Genomic DNA, 15,613 nt, shown 5'->3' on the forward strand with positions numbered 1-15,613 from the left:
GTGCCAACCCGTGAACACCCACACAATGCTCCAGTCGATGTAGAAGAATACAGTGATCTACAGTATCGAATGCCGAACTTAAATCAAGAAGGAGTAGAAGAGAAGCAGATCCAGAGTCGGCGGTAATGAGAAGGTCATTAACTACTCTAGTTAGGGCAGTCTCAGTAGAATGACGGGAGCGGAAACCAGATTGAAAGCTGTCGAAGAGATTGTTGGCAGAAAGGAAATGATGCCCATATGCCAATCAAGGATTACATTGTGGTCCCCTGCAGCGATCACATTTGTGCCCGAAAGGTCAGGTTATAACATATCAAAGGTTTTACGGAAAAAGGCAGCGTCATCAATATTTGGGCCATAAATGTTAAGAAGTGTTACATGAACAGAGAAAAGGTACCCAGTTACTATAAGGAAACAACCATTCGGGTCACTTACTGTAGAGATATGTTTGAAATCTATGTCGGAGCCCCGGGTGACTCGCAGCCGAGCGGGATAGATGAATCCGGTATTAAAGCCAGCATCTCCCAGCCTTCTCCTCGCGTCCTCGAAGAGCCGGCGACACCTCATTATCTCCGCAGGGAGGTCCGGGAAGATATGGATCCTTTTCCCATTGTAGCTCAGCGGATATTTTTGTTGTGACAGCCGCATTATCTGTTCTTTCAGCCGGTAGCTGTGGATCTTAGCTATCATGACTCTGGGATGTGCTGGGTCGTTAGCTGGATGTGATCCAAGTCTGTGAGCTCGGTCCACCTCTATTGGCTCCGGGAAGTTTTCTGCCCCCAGTAGATCCTTAATAAAGCTGGCGAAAAATTTCGTGGGGCGACCACCTTCAACTTTTTCTGGTAGCCCGACCACTTTTATGTTTTGGTGTCTAGAGCGCGCCTCGATGTCGGTTACTTTGTCCTGGAGAAGCTTGTTAGCATTCTCTAGCCTTAGCCCCTGTTATTCTAGGAGGGTTAGCCGGGTGTCGTGGTCACTGCTAGCTTCTTCCACCGTAGCCATCCGCTGACCGTGTTCAGACAGAGTAGCCTGCGTGATTTGAAGAGACGCCTCCAGGGCTTGAAATCTATCGTCCATCTTCTTCTTTTTTTTTTTTTAACTTTTTTTTCTTTACGGGATGCAGGACAAGACAGGTGAAAGACATAACATTAGGTGAGGGACATGACAATTTAAGTGTTCACATTTAAAGCTCCCATATTATACACTTTTCGGTACTATTATACACCATATTATATGGTCTTAGTGGTCACTAATACATTTTTCTTTAATTGTTTGCTGAAAAAAACTTTCAGATAATTTATTGTACTATGCTGAAGTTCAGCTAATCTCACAATGGCCTATTTTTCAAAAAGAGCTGCAGCTCCCCTCGTAAATATACAATCTTTGCGCTGCCCCCGCCCCCTGTCCGGAAGCGAAGCCAGATACGCCTCGCCCTCTGTCTGTCAGGGCCGTGGACCAATAAGAAATAGGGGTGTGGGCTGCACAGTGGAAGCTTCTGGCTTTCCAGTTTGTGAGGTCAGAAAAGGGGAAAATTCTGACTGGAGTATATTGGGTGGGGGAGGGGTGGTGGTTTCAGAAAGGGGGATTGTGAGAAAAGGAGAGTGTTATTTTTTTAAATATTTTGGCAGTCTCTAGGCACACTGTGGACCTATGGATATGTTAGAACACATTTAAAAAGTGCATTTAGCATAATATGTGACCTTTAAGACAGAACGGACAAGACAAAAACAAGCAGGAGGTCATTGCATATTTTTACATTGTTGTTGACAGGCTGTGTGTGTGTGTGTGTGTGTGTGTGTGTGTGTGTGTGTGTGTGTGTGTGTGTATATATATATACATACATACATACATATAAACAACAAAATAATAAATTAAAAATAAAAGATAAATCAGTACTAAGAAATTAATAATCAACATAATAAGAATGTAATGATAAGAATGGCATTTTCAGTTGTTTAAATAGTATTAGTTTCCATTATGGTATTTTAGACTTTTGATCCACAGTTTTGAATGTTGTCATAAGGTAATTAGATAATTGGGAGAGAAAAAAAAAGCTTTGCAAAAACAAGCATAGTAAATGATATGAGCAGTTATAAGGGAGACCGTGTTGAAAAATGGCTATCGTTATCCATATTGACAATACTGATAAACAAAAATGATAGAAATAAGAGTCGTAATCATAGATAAATAAGAGCAGAAAAACAAAAAACTAAAAGTTATCTTGTGTTGTTATTGTGTAAAGGGGAAAGGGAGAGAGAAAGGGAATGTACTGGGTTGATATGTATTTTGTATTGAAGATGTTATTAGTGGTCGGGCGTGTAGTTAGTGAAGACAGAAGAGAAAATATCTAAATATATATGTGTATATATATAAATAAAAAAGAAAATATTAAATAATTAATAATAGTAGAAATATTACTTGAGACAAAAATAAATAAATATAGAGTAAATAGTCGACTCTCTAGCCTTCAATTCAGTCCTGCAGAAGACGAGGAGGGCGAGGAGATAGAGCACAAACAACAGTTATTTATTTTATTCAAAATTGTTATTAACATTATTGTTTTCACTCAATTACATTTTTTTATTTTATTTATTTTTCTTCTAAATTTTAATCAATTCTATCAAGCTGTATGAGCTCAGGGAAGTTCCTGTCCTAGCCGCCTTCAAACCCTGGGGAGAAGACTTGCTGCTCCAGGTTGCACCCAGTCACCAATCAGAACAGCCCCCAGACCCTTTAGGAGGAGGCCTGTCCAGGGGAGGAGGATACAGCTTGTATTTAATTTTGGTGAAATTGTGACATTGTGGTTATTTGCTCCCTCTCCCCACCCTCTCCCCATCTTACCTGGAAATTTAAAAGTATTGAAAGCAAGAGATCGATAAAGATAAATAAACGGCAATAATGTATTATTTTTAACAGGAGAATGAGGAAGAAAATAACTTCAGATATAACTAAACACATGGAAAAACGGCTGATAAAATAAATAAAAGTAAAAATGTGTGTGTGGGGGTGTGTGTGTTAGGGTTGGATGGAGTTTGGCTTAAGCAACTAGAAATCCTGTAGTAGTTGCTACAGAGAGGTAATGACAGAAAGTATTGTTTGTTTCTGTGTTGGTGTTGATAAATTATAAAAATTGATATGCTATTATGAATATATTTAAGTAAAACCACAGAATTGGTGTTACTCGTTATCAGAGAGAAAATAAATAATAAAAAAGAAAGAAAAATAAATAAATTAAAATGCTTATTTGGTCTCTCAAGGATATCTACTATGCAGGAACATACACACGTTCATGTACACAAATCGTCCATCGTCTTGCTCAAGTCACCTATAGCTTTGAGAATGACGGCCACGCTAGGGGCACCGTCCGCCATTGTTAGCTCTGATGCCTCGCCATTAGCCCCCTCCTCAGCCGGCGGGGGTAATGGGCTTTTCGGCTTTTTACGGGGCATTTTGTTTCGTTGCCGGTAGTAAAGTATAAAGCAGCACTCATAGTGGGAATTGTGCAATACATTTTCTTTTTTTATGTAATATTACACTACATCGGAGAGGAGCGCAAGTGAAACACGTCTATTCCATCGCATGCGCTCTAGCCGTCGGGAAACATATTTTGGCTGAAAAGATAGCTCTACCCCCGATAGGAAGTGAGTCCCCGCGGCTGACTATGCTGACTGTCTGTCCTACCATCAAGTGCTTTATTTTACAAATAGCTCACTTCAGATAATAGCCAGACAAGGTTCTTCTTTCCTCTACAAATATGGACTCACACACACACACACACACACACACACACACACACACACACACACACACACACACACACACACACACACACACACACACACACACACACACACACACACACACACACACACACTCACACCATGCAACGGCTTCGGCCGGTTCTGTGTTTCTGTCATTGTGATACTTTAAGGTTTTAAGATTCAACTGTGTCGAGCCTGCTGTCTCTCCTCAATCTCTTTTTCTCAAATGGGCCTTGTGAGGGAATTTTCAGTCTTTAGTTATAATATTAATGGTAAAGATTAATAGTTCATTTATGTCTTTATCTCTAGGTCAGCCTTGGAGCCTGTTAGGAGACACTTAGGTCAGCTGTATAGATAAAGTCTCATCTCCTTAGACTCCAGAATGTTATGGTTCACTGTGTTCAGCTCTGAACCAAAACATTGGTACGCTTGGTGCCCGAGCCGGGGAGGTGTTAGAGATAGCACCAGGTTAATACACAGCTCTCAGGAAGGGTCTGTCAGAATTGAAGTGCAAGTCATCCGAGTTGCAGTCTGGTTCTCCTTGGCCAAGCCTGTAATAAATATTGTTTCACAATTCATCAAAGTCTCCTGAAATATTTTTCTACCTGTGTTGACCTCCAACCCTACCTTGAAAGAACTTCCTTTACAGGCCTAACAGGCCTAATCAGCAATCGATGGTTTCATTTGCAGCCCACACAGAGGCGCACATGTAGGCACGTAGTGGTGTTGCACATTTACGCACGGGGGTTCCTGGTGCGATGTGGAGGTCCGCTGATCAGCATCGCTGATTAATGGTAAAAAAATCGTAATCATAATTGAATTAGATGATTATGGGTATCCATGGTAGTCTGGGACCCAAGGCAATTGCCTACCCCTGTCTAATGGCTAAGTTCCAGATTTCTCTAAACCTATATATTGTTAAATCAAAAACAATAAACAACAAACAGGCACGCACGGCCGATTTCAAATAAGTTCCTCCCTTTCTTTCTTTCTCTCTCACTCACTCACTCACACACACACACACGGGACGTATATGAAATGTCACGACGGTGACTTCAGGTTTGCCCGTAGCCTACTGTAGTTTGGTCTAAATGATTAAACATCGCATCCATCGACTTAACGGACCCGTCCCTCACACCGAGGGCCGAAAAAACGTAAGGCAACAAGTCAAACCTTCGCCGATTCAAACTACCGGTACTACTTCTATTCAACTTAAAAATAAAAGACAGCATTCATCATTATGTAGGACTACAGCATAACTGATGGCAACTCCACTCCATAAACTTTATCTTAATAGATAAAGTACCAGTAACATATGCCCCATGGACCTGTCCAGCATCAGAATGTAACCATTTATCCACATTGCAGAGCTTAGGTTTGTCCGTCAGTAACAATGAAAACACAACTGCTAATTGAATATAAAATGCAGAATGGATTGCACTCGGTATAAATTCATCCAACTTTATTATTAAATAAACCCCAAAAAAGTTTCTGACTCACCAATCTGACTCCCTGGCTGTAGAAAGAAGCAAGACGATAGTAATCCAGGCTAACTGACAGCACAGCTAGCTAGCATCCTTCCGTTCATGTAGGCTACCTGTCCGTTTGAAATGCTCGAACATTGTTTGTCCCTGTTGCTGCTGTACACCGTCCAAGGCTGGCGCAGGCCTTTCTCTTGCTATTCATTCTGTTCCTTTTCAAATTATAATCCAATTTGTTAAAATTCCTCCAGTCTGAAATATCTGCGGGCACGGCACGGCAGCTGCAATGTTGACTTAAAAATCCGCGGGGGTAATGCGACGTGAATGAGCATAGCCAACGTAATGACGTTGGCCTAAGCTGCGTAAATGTCTAGTAATATCTCGATTTTAATTGGTCCATGAATGATATGTAATGTAAAGGCTTATGTGGCATACCATTTACGTAAAAAAGGCACAAAGAATTATGCTTATTTGCGTACATGTTAAATAATACAGAATCAAGTGCGCATGCGCGAAAACTTTTTTTTCTTGCCGTCCACAATGAATAGGCGCAAAGGCACTGATTCTTTGCCGTACACAATGAATGGGAAACAGCAAAGGCACAATATTTTTTTGGCGTAACTTACTAACTGCCACGTTTCGAATCAAAACGTCTACACTTTTTTAAAGTAATCGCGGATTACATGTAAAGATCGAAATAATTAACAGTAATAATACAAATATAAGTTTATTAAATAAAAAAAATATTTTATTTTATTTTATTTTTTTGCACACGGCGCCAGGGTAGGCAGTCTGACCGCACGTCACTGAACATCGTCAGTATCCATGTGCCGCGACACAAGCTGCTGTTAGTGTCCGCTACATTTACAGTCATTAGTGGGCATAGAGGATGGTAATCCCTACAGTTTACACTTCACAACGGGACACTTAAAGCCACTCGCCGTTGTCTCTCTGCTGCTGATTGAAATGCATCAGTCTTCTCTGGTGTGCAAACTAGCGGAGACTTCGGAGCATGTTCACTGTTTTGTCGTTGGTATCGCGCGCGCACAGAGAGAGAGAGAGAGACCTTGACGCTGTGTTTTAATACGGCTGGACGCACTCCATGTCCGGCTTAAAAAGTGGGGGGGACAAAATGAGTCTTGACGAAAAGTGGGGGGTACATGTACCCCCCATCCCCCCGTAATCGACGTCTATGATTGTGAAGGATTTTCACCTGCTCCGCCATTGGAGGCGCATACACATTCACCCATCTGTCGCTCTGCACATGCACCGTCAGTGAAACGGGTGCTGGTTTGTAGCGTTCTCTCTTCTGATTGGTTATCAGTAGTGGGATCCCCGAAAAGTTTATTTGCCAATTGAATGCAGTGCGGGTTTCTGAGAGATTGGCTTTATGAAACGTGCACACTATATAAGTGATCAATGTATAAATAAAGAGCGATTTAACACTTATATTAACATAAATAAAACGCTTACTTCACCTTTAACACCCAGTCCATTTGACCTGCTAAAAAAATACTTTTTATCTGACTGAAATCAATTTTAATCCCCGGTAGCAGGATTGGAAATAATATTAATCTCAAAAGGAATCTAGTTGTAGTCTTGCAGTATGAGACCCCCTGTCTTTTCAAAATCTCATTTTGTGACTGAAAACTCAGAGAACTAATGACTAATTGTCTTCAGGTGTGAGTTGATTGTCTTTAGATGTGAGAGGGTGTCAGTCTTCAGTCTTTCCAAAGTATTTTAAAAGTCCTCTAGTGTAACCCAGCATAGTTGTAGCAGACACGCAAGCACGCAGAACTCGGCATAACACCCTCACACTGCTGCAGACTGTAGCTCCACCGTGAGTCCAGCAGGGGGCGCCAGTGTACCGCCTCTGGCCGTCCCTCCCTCTCCCCTGTGCTGGACAGGGAGCAGCCCGCTTTGATCACGTTAGCTAAACGCCAGTCTGCGGCTTCTGTTCCCTGCGAACCGAGCTGCACCCATTATCCAGCGGCGCACCGTCTGCTGTTACTGGAGAACAGTGAGTATTTATTCTACTTAGAACTATACGCGCAATGGAGGGGAACACTTTGTTTGAGGACAGCATCGTAGGGACAGACAGGCAGCCCGGGCTGACTTGGTCGTTTCCCCAGGATCCCAACGTGTTGTTCCAGGATTTGCTTTACCAAAAATGAGGGCAGATATCAAACGTTAGGGCTGTGGCTTTTGCCAGTTAGCTAGCTCTATTGCTCAATGAAAAGTTAAATTATCTTCACTAATGAATTGCTGTTGGAGCTTTCCCATTGCCGTGGGACAAAAATCTTTGTTATGATATAACGTTACTCCCACCTACGAAACAGAAGCTCAGCTAGCTAATGTAGCCGTAAAGCTACACCAATTTTAGCTTTGTCATGCTTTTTGTCCCTGAGTCCACATTGAAAGCGGAGAGCGGCTAATAATAATGTTGCTTTGTGTACAGAAGTGTGTCAGGTGTTAGCACTATTTCAAAGCTCAGCAGACAAACAGAAGAGAGCTTATGAGCACTGAGCAGGCACTTGTCGGTTCCTTAGCGGTTAATAGTCTCTCAGCCTTTGCTGTTGACTGGAGACGGAACGTGACGCTAATGATGATACTACAAAGGTGTCCATTCACTGTGGCCTGCTTCTAGTTCAAGATAACAGCGTATGACTGGGAACCACTTTTTTGCTCTTCTGCTAAATATTTTTGTAAATAGTCCTCTGGCCAGCCCTATATTTTCAACTATTTTGACTAGTTGAGGCACACTGTATTGTTTCCACTACCAGAGGTCTGTGCTTTTTACTAGCGTGTGTGTGTGTGTGTGTGTGTGTGTGTGTGTGTGGTATACTATGCAAATCGTTTCAATATGTGACCATTTATTAATCACTGCTGCAAAGCTTAGCTGCTCCCCTGACACAAATTAGACTTTGATAAGGGCCGAGTGACATTTGTAGCAGTAAGTAGTACCGCATCATATCCCTGAAAGGATCCTCCATGTCCCAACATACCTTTGCCATAATTAAAGAGGGAGGCAGTTGTTTGTTTGGGCTGTCACTGTGTCACTCAGCTGCTAATGAGAAGCAGACTGAAGGCTGTGTATGGGCCTGTGGCAGGAAGAGTCCCTGATTTTTGAGGGTTTGGAGAGAGACCCCTTTAAAAAGGATGGCAAGAATGTGTTTTGGTAGTGCCAGTAGTGCTCCGTAATTTAGAGTGTTGGAGGTTTTCAGTGATGTTCGTCTAATAATTTGGTCTGAACTGGGCTTTACGTCATACACATGTGGACGCTTCCAAACATCCCTGAAACTCAGGCAAACGTTATCTCGAGATCATTCTCGGCTTCCGTACCCAGGTTTTTTCCTGTGTTGATCAGGACGGAGTCCCACTTCTGACAGCTGTGGCCATCGTAGGCTAACTGAAATGTCAGATCAGGGAGGAACCTATAAGTAGTAGTAGAACACAGTTGGGTTTGCGGCACAGTCACACTTCATGACATGACATAATGGAATAATAATAATTAGGGCTGTCAAGCGATTAAAAAAATTAATCTAATTAATTACAGGCTCTGTGATTAATTAATCTAAATTAATCGCATACTTATATGACACTTTTATACCTGTTTGTAAACAGCTGTATAGCCTACTACAGTTTGTTTCTCTGTCTCTCTCTCTCTCTCTCTCTCTCTCTCGCGCGCGCGCTCGCTCTCCGTCTCTCGTAACTTCTGTCTCCTCCCCTCAGCCATCTTTATACATGAACTAGCGCCGAATTTTCTCAAAAAAACAAGCAGACAAAATTACGACTTTCCATCTCCCACAACAGACAGCGCTGCAATGCCACCATTTCGTAGCCTACTCATAGGCAAAAATATTGACACACACACACACACACACACACACACACACACACACACACACACACACACACACACACACACACGGGGCGGGTGCTAGACAGCTAGCAAACAAAATTGGAGGAAGATTGAGAGATATGGCCTACTACTGTTTTGAACCTAGCCTACATTGTTGCACCCACTAAATAAATAATGCACGGAGACTGCGGAGAATTAAGTAAGATGTCTTCCTACCTTCATGCATCCCATAAACCATCCATAGAGCCCTCGAGTCGGCCCCTTTCCCTTGCTTCTCTCTTTACCTTTCTCCCTTTAACCCACGCGCCCGGCGAGCTACAGGTGCAGCTCCGCACCACTTTTGCACCGGGTCAAAGGGCATTATAGAAGTGCGATTAATCTGCGTTAATTTTTTTAATCGCGTTAATTTTTCTGTGATTAATTAATCGAAATTAACGCGTTAATTTGACAGCCCTAATAATAATGGATTGAATTTATATAGCGCTTTTCAAGGCACTCAAAGACGCTTTACAGGGTTCCAGGTTCCATTCATTCACACACAGTCATACTGGTGGTAAACTACCATAGTAGCCACAGCTTCCCTGGGGCAGACTGACGGAAGCGTGGCTGCCATTCAGCGCCTACGGCCCCTCCGACCACCACCTCAAACATACAGCAGTCATACACATTCACATGAGGCAAGGTGGGTGAAGTGTCTTGCCCAAGGACACAACAACCATGACACAGGTGGCAGAGCGGGGATCGAACCGCCAACCCTTGGATCATTGGCCAACCCGCTTAACCACCTGAGCCACGGTCGCCGACATCAGATACAAACAGATAGTCCATACATCAGACACCGACAGACATAACATGAAGAACATACATTACACACTACAATACACTATACACCTTTGGACATGACCAGGCCAGCTGGACATCTAGCTTATTTTGACTGATTTAAGGCTTTTATGGCTTGTGGTACAAAAGAGAATTTGGATCTGTTATTGGTCATAAGGGGTAGGCAGAAACGACGACCAGATAGCAGTAGTTTTTATTGATCAATCCACTAGGTAATACTTCAATCAAGGGCTCACACAGGCAAATATTGCATCTCTCTGTTAGATGTACGATCAGTGCTTGTCATATAACGGCCTCCACACACATCCTACCTCTACTGCGCGTCTACCTCGCGTCTGCGTCTGACTTTTTGTCACTGACCGTGTAATCAACCTAGAGCGGCCGCACATCCAACCTCAGATGCACTGCTGATGCGCGTCGGAGGCACGTCTGCAGCGACGCTCCCCTTTACCTCAGGAGGCTCGCCTATTTTTTTTCTGAGAGCCGTGCGTCTCTCTCGGGTCTCTCTGCTTTAACTGATAGAGAAATACTCTGCTGAGAGTCATATTGACTTCATACCAGCAGATTTCGCTGTAGTTTCACCATTTCCTGGTGTGTCCCTTTTAGGGCTGTCAAGCTATTAAAAAAAATAATTACAGGCTCTGTGATTAATTAATCTAAATTCATCGCATACTTTTATGACACTTTTATACCTGTTTATTAACGGCTGTATAGCCGATCGTCGTACTCATAGGCAAAAATATTGACACACACACGGGGCGGGAGACGAGACAGCTAGCAAACAAAATGACACACGGAGGAAGATTGAGAGATACTGTTTTGAACCTATTGTTGCACTAAATCAATAATGCACAGACACTGCGGAGAATAAAGTAAGATGTCTTCCTACCTTCATGCTTATTTGCCCGAAGCATCCCATAAACCGTCCATAGAGCCCTCGGCCCCTCTCCCCTGCTTCTCTCTTTACTTTTCTCCCTTTCACCCGTGCGGGCTGTGTATGCAAGCTACAGGTGCAGCTCGGTGCAGCTGCGCACCACTTTTGCACCGGGTCAAAGGGCATTATAGAAGTGCGATTAATCTGCATTAATTTTTTTAATCGCGTTAATTTTTCTGTGATTAATTAATCGAAATTAACGCGTTAATATGACAGCCCTAGTCCCTTTCAAAATAAAACTCCCAACAAGGAAAATGTGGCAAAAAAAAAAAAGGCAATGGGGCGCACGGATTACTGTCCAGACTCAATATTAGACTCAATATAAATCATATGCATCATAAATGACACGAAAGAACTTCATTTTTAATGGGAATTATCTATGAAAACTCTATGTAGAAAGATAGGGCTTTGCTGCAGCAGCAGCAGCAAAGCCCATGTGTGTCTGAGAAAAGTCAGAGAGACGCAGCAGTAAGGTAAGGCGACGCGCTCCAGAGGTAGACGCAGGATGTGTGCAGAGGCCGTAAGGAGAAGGCTAGCCTGCAGGGTTCAACATAACTTTTTTTTCCTACTGGCCCGCCGGGCCAGTGGATCCGAGTTTTACTGGCCCCTTGTATATTTTCACTGGCCCTGCACACACTTTTTTTTTCTTCATAATTTAGTGTCAATAATTATAATACCTGTATTAGAAAAATAAAGAAAGATAACCAGATCTAAAGGGAATATCTATACTGTAACAGTATAGATATTCCCTTTAGATTTGGTTATTTTTCTTTTAGTTAATTATATGAAATGTTGATATTGCTCATACACATAATATAAAACCAGGCAAACATATTGAATTAGAAGCCTACAACTGAAAGTATGTTGAAAGAGTCGGCCAGTATTTTAAAGTCCAGTAGTTTGATGGTTGTTTTTATTCTTGAATTTGGGCAGTTTAATGAATAGTTCACCTGCAGAAGTCATGTTCAAACATAAAAAAAAAATAAGAGATGAAGGTCTGATCATTCTTTGTGTTGTGGTAGGCTGTTTTTATTACTTTCTCTATATGCATTAGGGATGTGAATGTGTCGACCGAATGACCGGTTTTCCACTTGCGCTCAAGTTGACTTTAAAAATAGAATAGAAATCCGAAAATCAGTGGGTTATGCCGTTTTTTTAATGGGAGATTTCACCGTGTATGTGAGTTCACGTCTGGTCGTGAGCGCGCTGCAGGAGTGTCACTTCTCCATGAAGTGTCACCTTCACATATTACATTTTTAAACTATTGATAAAAAACAATGCAGTGCAAAATATGCAGCACAAGTTAAACGCTCGTCTAAGACTATGACGTTAAATCACCTTAGAAACACACAATGCCTTCGTCCAATCACAGCAGCGTTTCACCGTGAGATCTCGCCAGCGAGTGAGCCGCCGCGCAGATGAACTGTGGTTTGTGGCTAAAATAATAACCGGGGATATTCTCCCCGTTAGCGATTTCAATGGGAAAGACTTCCGCGATCTGATTGAATGTCTCGAGCCTGAAAACACAGTGCCAAACTGCGCGACTATAGGAACTGTAGAGTGAGCGGAGTCCCTCCGTTCGTTTCTGTCTACAACCGACACAATCACCGGAGACGCATTCACAGCGTTTAAATAACGCCTCTCATTTGTACCATTGGGGCTTGGATGCAAATACTGTAACATTACGGCGGCAGATAAAGGAAAAGCGCAGTTATCATTTTCTGCACCTCAACCTCTGCTGTGGGAAGAAAGAAAGGGGGCAGAGTAAGTCGATTGATTTGTCGACTCGCAGGCGGACGGTAGGCAGCTCTGCCAACGGAGCGAGAGTGCAACCCCTTGTTGCTCCGCCTGTCAAAACGCCCACGCATCGGTTGTCCACTGGCCTTTCATTAAAAAATATATTTTATATTAGGTTTATTATATTGAGTCTTAAATAAACACTGCTTTCATTACGACTCTGAACGCGCATTTCAATTAACCATGATGTAGTCTACAAAAAGATACTGAACTGTGATTGGCCAGTCACTGGCCCGGGCGGGACAGTGACTGGCCAATCAACTTGCCCTGCATATGATTTTACTGGCCCCGGGCCATCGGGCTATACGTTATGTCGAACCCTGGCCTGGCTGCAGCTTTACAGCCGACGGCATAGTAATCCTACTGAGGTTGTTAACGTTGCTGTCGCCCTCTCAAGATATGACTGGACCTCGGTCCCCCTGTCTCCAGTAACACGCAGTCCGGCTAATCTTCTCCTCTCGTGCATCATTCTATAGCCATGAAGCCTTCCCAGGCCCCTTAACAACCTCAGAAGTGACACTCCTGATAAACATGGGAAGAGACCTAGGTATGGAAGACGAGAACGAGATGAATAACTCGTGATCCCGAGATGATGTAAAAGTAATGAGTTGAAAAGCAGCTCTGTTATCCCGTCATCTCCAGATATATAACTCTAGATCACAGGAAAACGCACTGTAAATAAATATATGGGCTACGACGTTCTCGGCTTCCGTATGAATCCAGGGTGGCTGTCTGCTTGAAAGACACATTGTTCTTGCTTGATCTCAGTCTTGAGTTTTTATTGATGTTTAATTTCTTATTTATTATTGTGCTGTATAAATAAACTTGCCTTGCATTGCCTTGTGAAATAAAGTGTACAGAATATTCAATAGACAGATGCTAGAACAGGAAAAAGTAATATGCTTGCCACTTCTTTCATTAGTTATTACCACTTTAACAGTAACAATACAATGCCAGGGCAATAGATTGATACGATAACATCTACTGTAATTGCAACTTATTCAATATCCCATTAATGTATCAGAAATTCAATAAGAGTAATGTAAATATTTAAAATGGTGAAAGCAAAGCCCATCAGTGCTAAGTGCCACAGGCGAGGTCTTAACACCGTTAACAGGGCTTGTTTTGGCAACAACAAAAACAACCTGAACATACTAATTTTCACTTATATCAAATAGATAAAAGCAGCAAAAACCTCAGGTCTGTGAAGCTGAAACTAAATTATATATTACAAGTCTCGCCTAATGCATACATGGTGAGGAAATATAACAATAATATTAGACTCATTTAGTTTTCTCCTATTTTTGCATGAATGTATTTGAGTCACTAGTTTAGCCAAAACAGACTTTCTTGTCTGGTAAACAAGTTTCTCAGCAATATTGAAATAAGTTAGATGAATAAGTAAGATATTGCAATCTGCATTAGTTTTACTACCATAGGTGATTTTACCCATAATGCTCAGCCCTAAATTGATAAATGACTTGATTGATCACCAAAGTTGCTGCTGATGAATTACGTTTGGATTGACCAGTAAATTGAATAATAGTATCACTAGAAGGATTAAGTATATATGTGGGATTTGCTTTACGATATATATTCTAAATGGATCTAAATGTTTTAACTTAAGATAGCATTATAATCATAATAATCATGACAATTTTCGAAACCCGATCTGACTTTTCTCATAAACAACCTTTTTTTGGTGCTAGTTTATTACAGTATTAACATTGTACAGTACATTTGATAATGAAATAAGAAAAATATGGATACGGGGAAAATAGATCCACCATCTCTAAAATTTTATCATCTATTAATCGCATCATGAGCCCATATCAGATACATTCTATTCATCATGATTCCATACTACAAATTCCATTACATCCCGTTAGGGCTGGGCGATATGACGATATCATATCGTGGACGATATGAAAGTGTCTACCGGGAGAGATTTGGCCATACCGTTTATATCGCGGAGAAAAAAAGTTCATGTGACGGGAGCATAGATGGAGCGGGAGGCAGCTGTCCCTCCGAGTCCCTATAGTTACACTGCAGTTACACCGCCGCGCCACACAGGGGCTCTGCAGCAGAGTTCTGGGCTGCAATACAGCTTCTCTACCCGCAACAGAAGAAGCCTCATCTGTCGCTCTAGCTGCTGTCTAGCTCTGGTGCGCCATGACTACAGTTAACAAACCAACTCCGTGTCACGGTGGCAGAGCAGCTGGTTTTAACGGTCAAAAATGTCATCGGGCAAAGGAAACTTGCTTGCTGCTTCAGCGTGCTGTTGCCGTGACGCAGAGTTGGCTTCTTTTAAGCCGCAAGCTACATGGGTTAGCTCTCGTGAGCTAGCTGGCTAATAATGACATCTTTAGCCTACTCGGGGCTTCACCCCCGTGCTGTTATTGTTGGAGACAGCCAGCAAGGCTGGTTTTATATAACTTTAAAACATGTCAAACTTGAAAATATTATTTGTGTTGAAGCTGGAGTTAAAGTATTACCAGACATTTGCTCACCAGTTAATTTTGACAGCTTTTTTAAATGAAGTCTTTCATTATTTTGATATAGGCTACTATCAATTGGAAAATGTAGGCTCTTTGGTTGATGCTGTCATTTTTATTTTGCACTGACTGACTAAAGCCAGACTGGTGTGGTATTTTGCACCAGTTTTTCTTTTGTATGGAAATTTAAGTTCTAAGCAAAAGATGAAAATAATCTAATGTGATTAAAGTTCAGTACGGTTATTGTAATCCATTGAATTCTAAGGAAAAATACTATACCGTGATATATATCCATATCGTGATATAAAATTACCTATATCGTGATATAAGATTTGGTCCATATCGCCCAGCCCTACATCCCACAAATTCATCAATATATCTTGTGAAATGGTCCTCGTAACATTGTTACTACTGTGAATTCTCGTGTGTTCAAAGCCCCAGAATGG

At 42.0% G+C, this 15,613-nt stretch overlaps 1 protein-coding gene across 1 annotated transcript in view; it reads left to right on the forward strand.

The window, feature by feature from the left end:
• Window positions 1–7,139: 7,139 nt before the first annotated feature.
• Window positions 7,140–15,613, forward strand: part of LOC307271431 (unconventional myosin-XVIIIa-like) — a gene marked incomplete at its 3' end in the record, with an annotated part of 206,986 nt that continues 198,512 nt past the window's right edge. Inside the window, exon 1 of the mRNA XM_080053890.1 lies at window positions 7,140–7,259. The remainder of the gene's footprint in view (window positions 7,260–15,613) is intronic.

Source organism: Ammodytes marinus (genome assembly GCF_949987685.1).
Source record: "Ammodytes marinus genome assembly, chromosome: 3".
Taxonomy (NCBI): domain Eukaryota; kingdom Metazoa; phylum Chordata; class Actinopteri; order Uranoscopiformes; family Ammodytidae; genus Ammodytes; species Ammodytes marinus.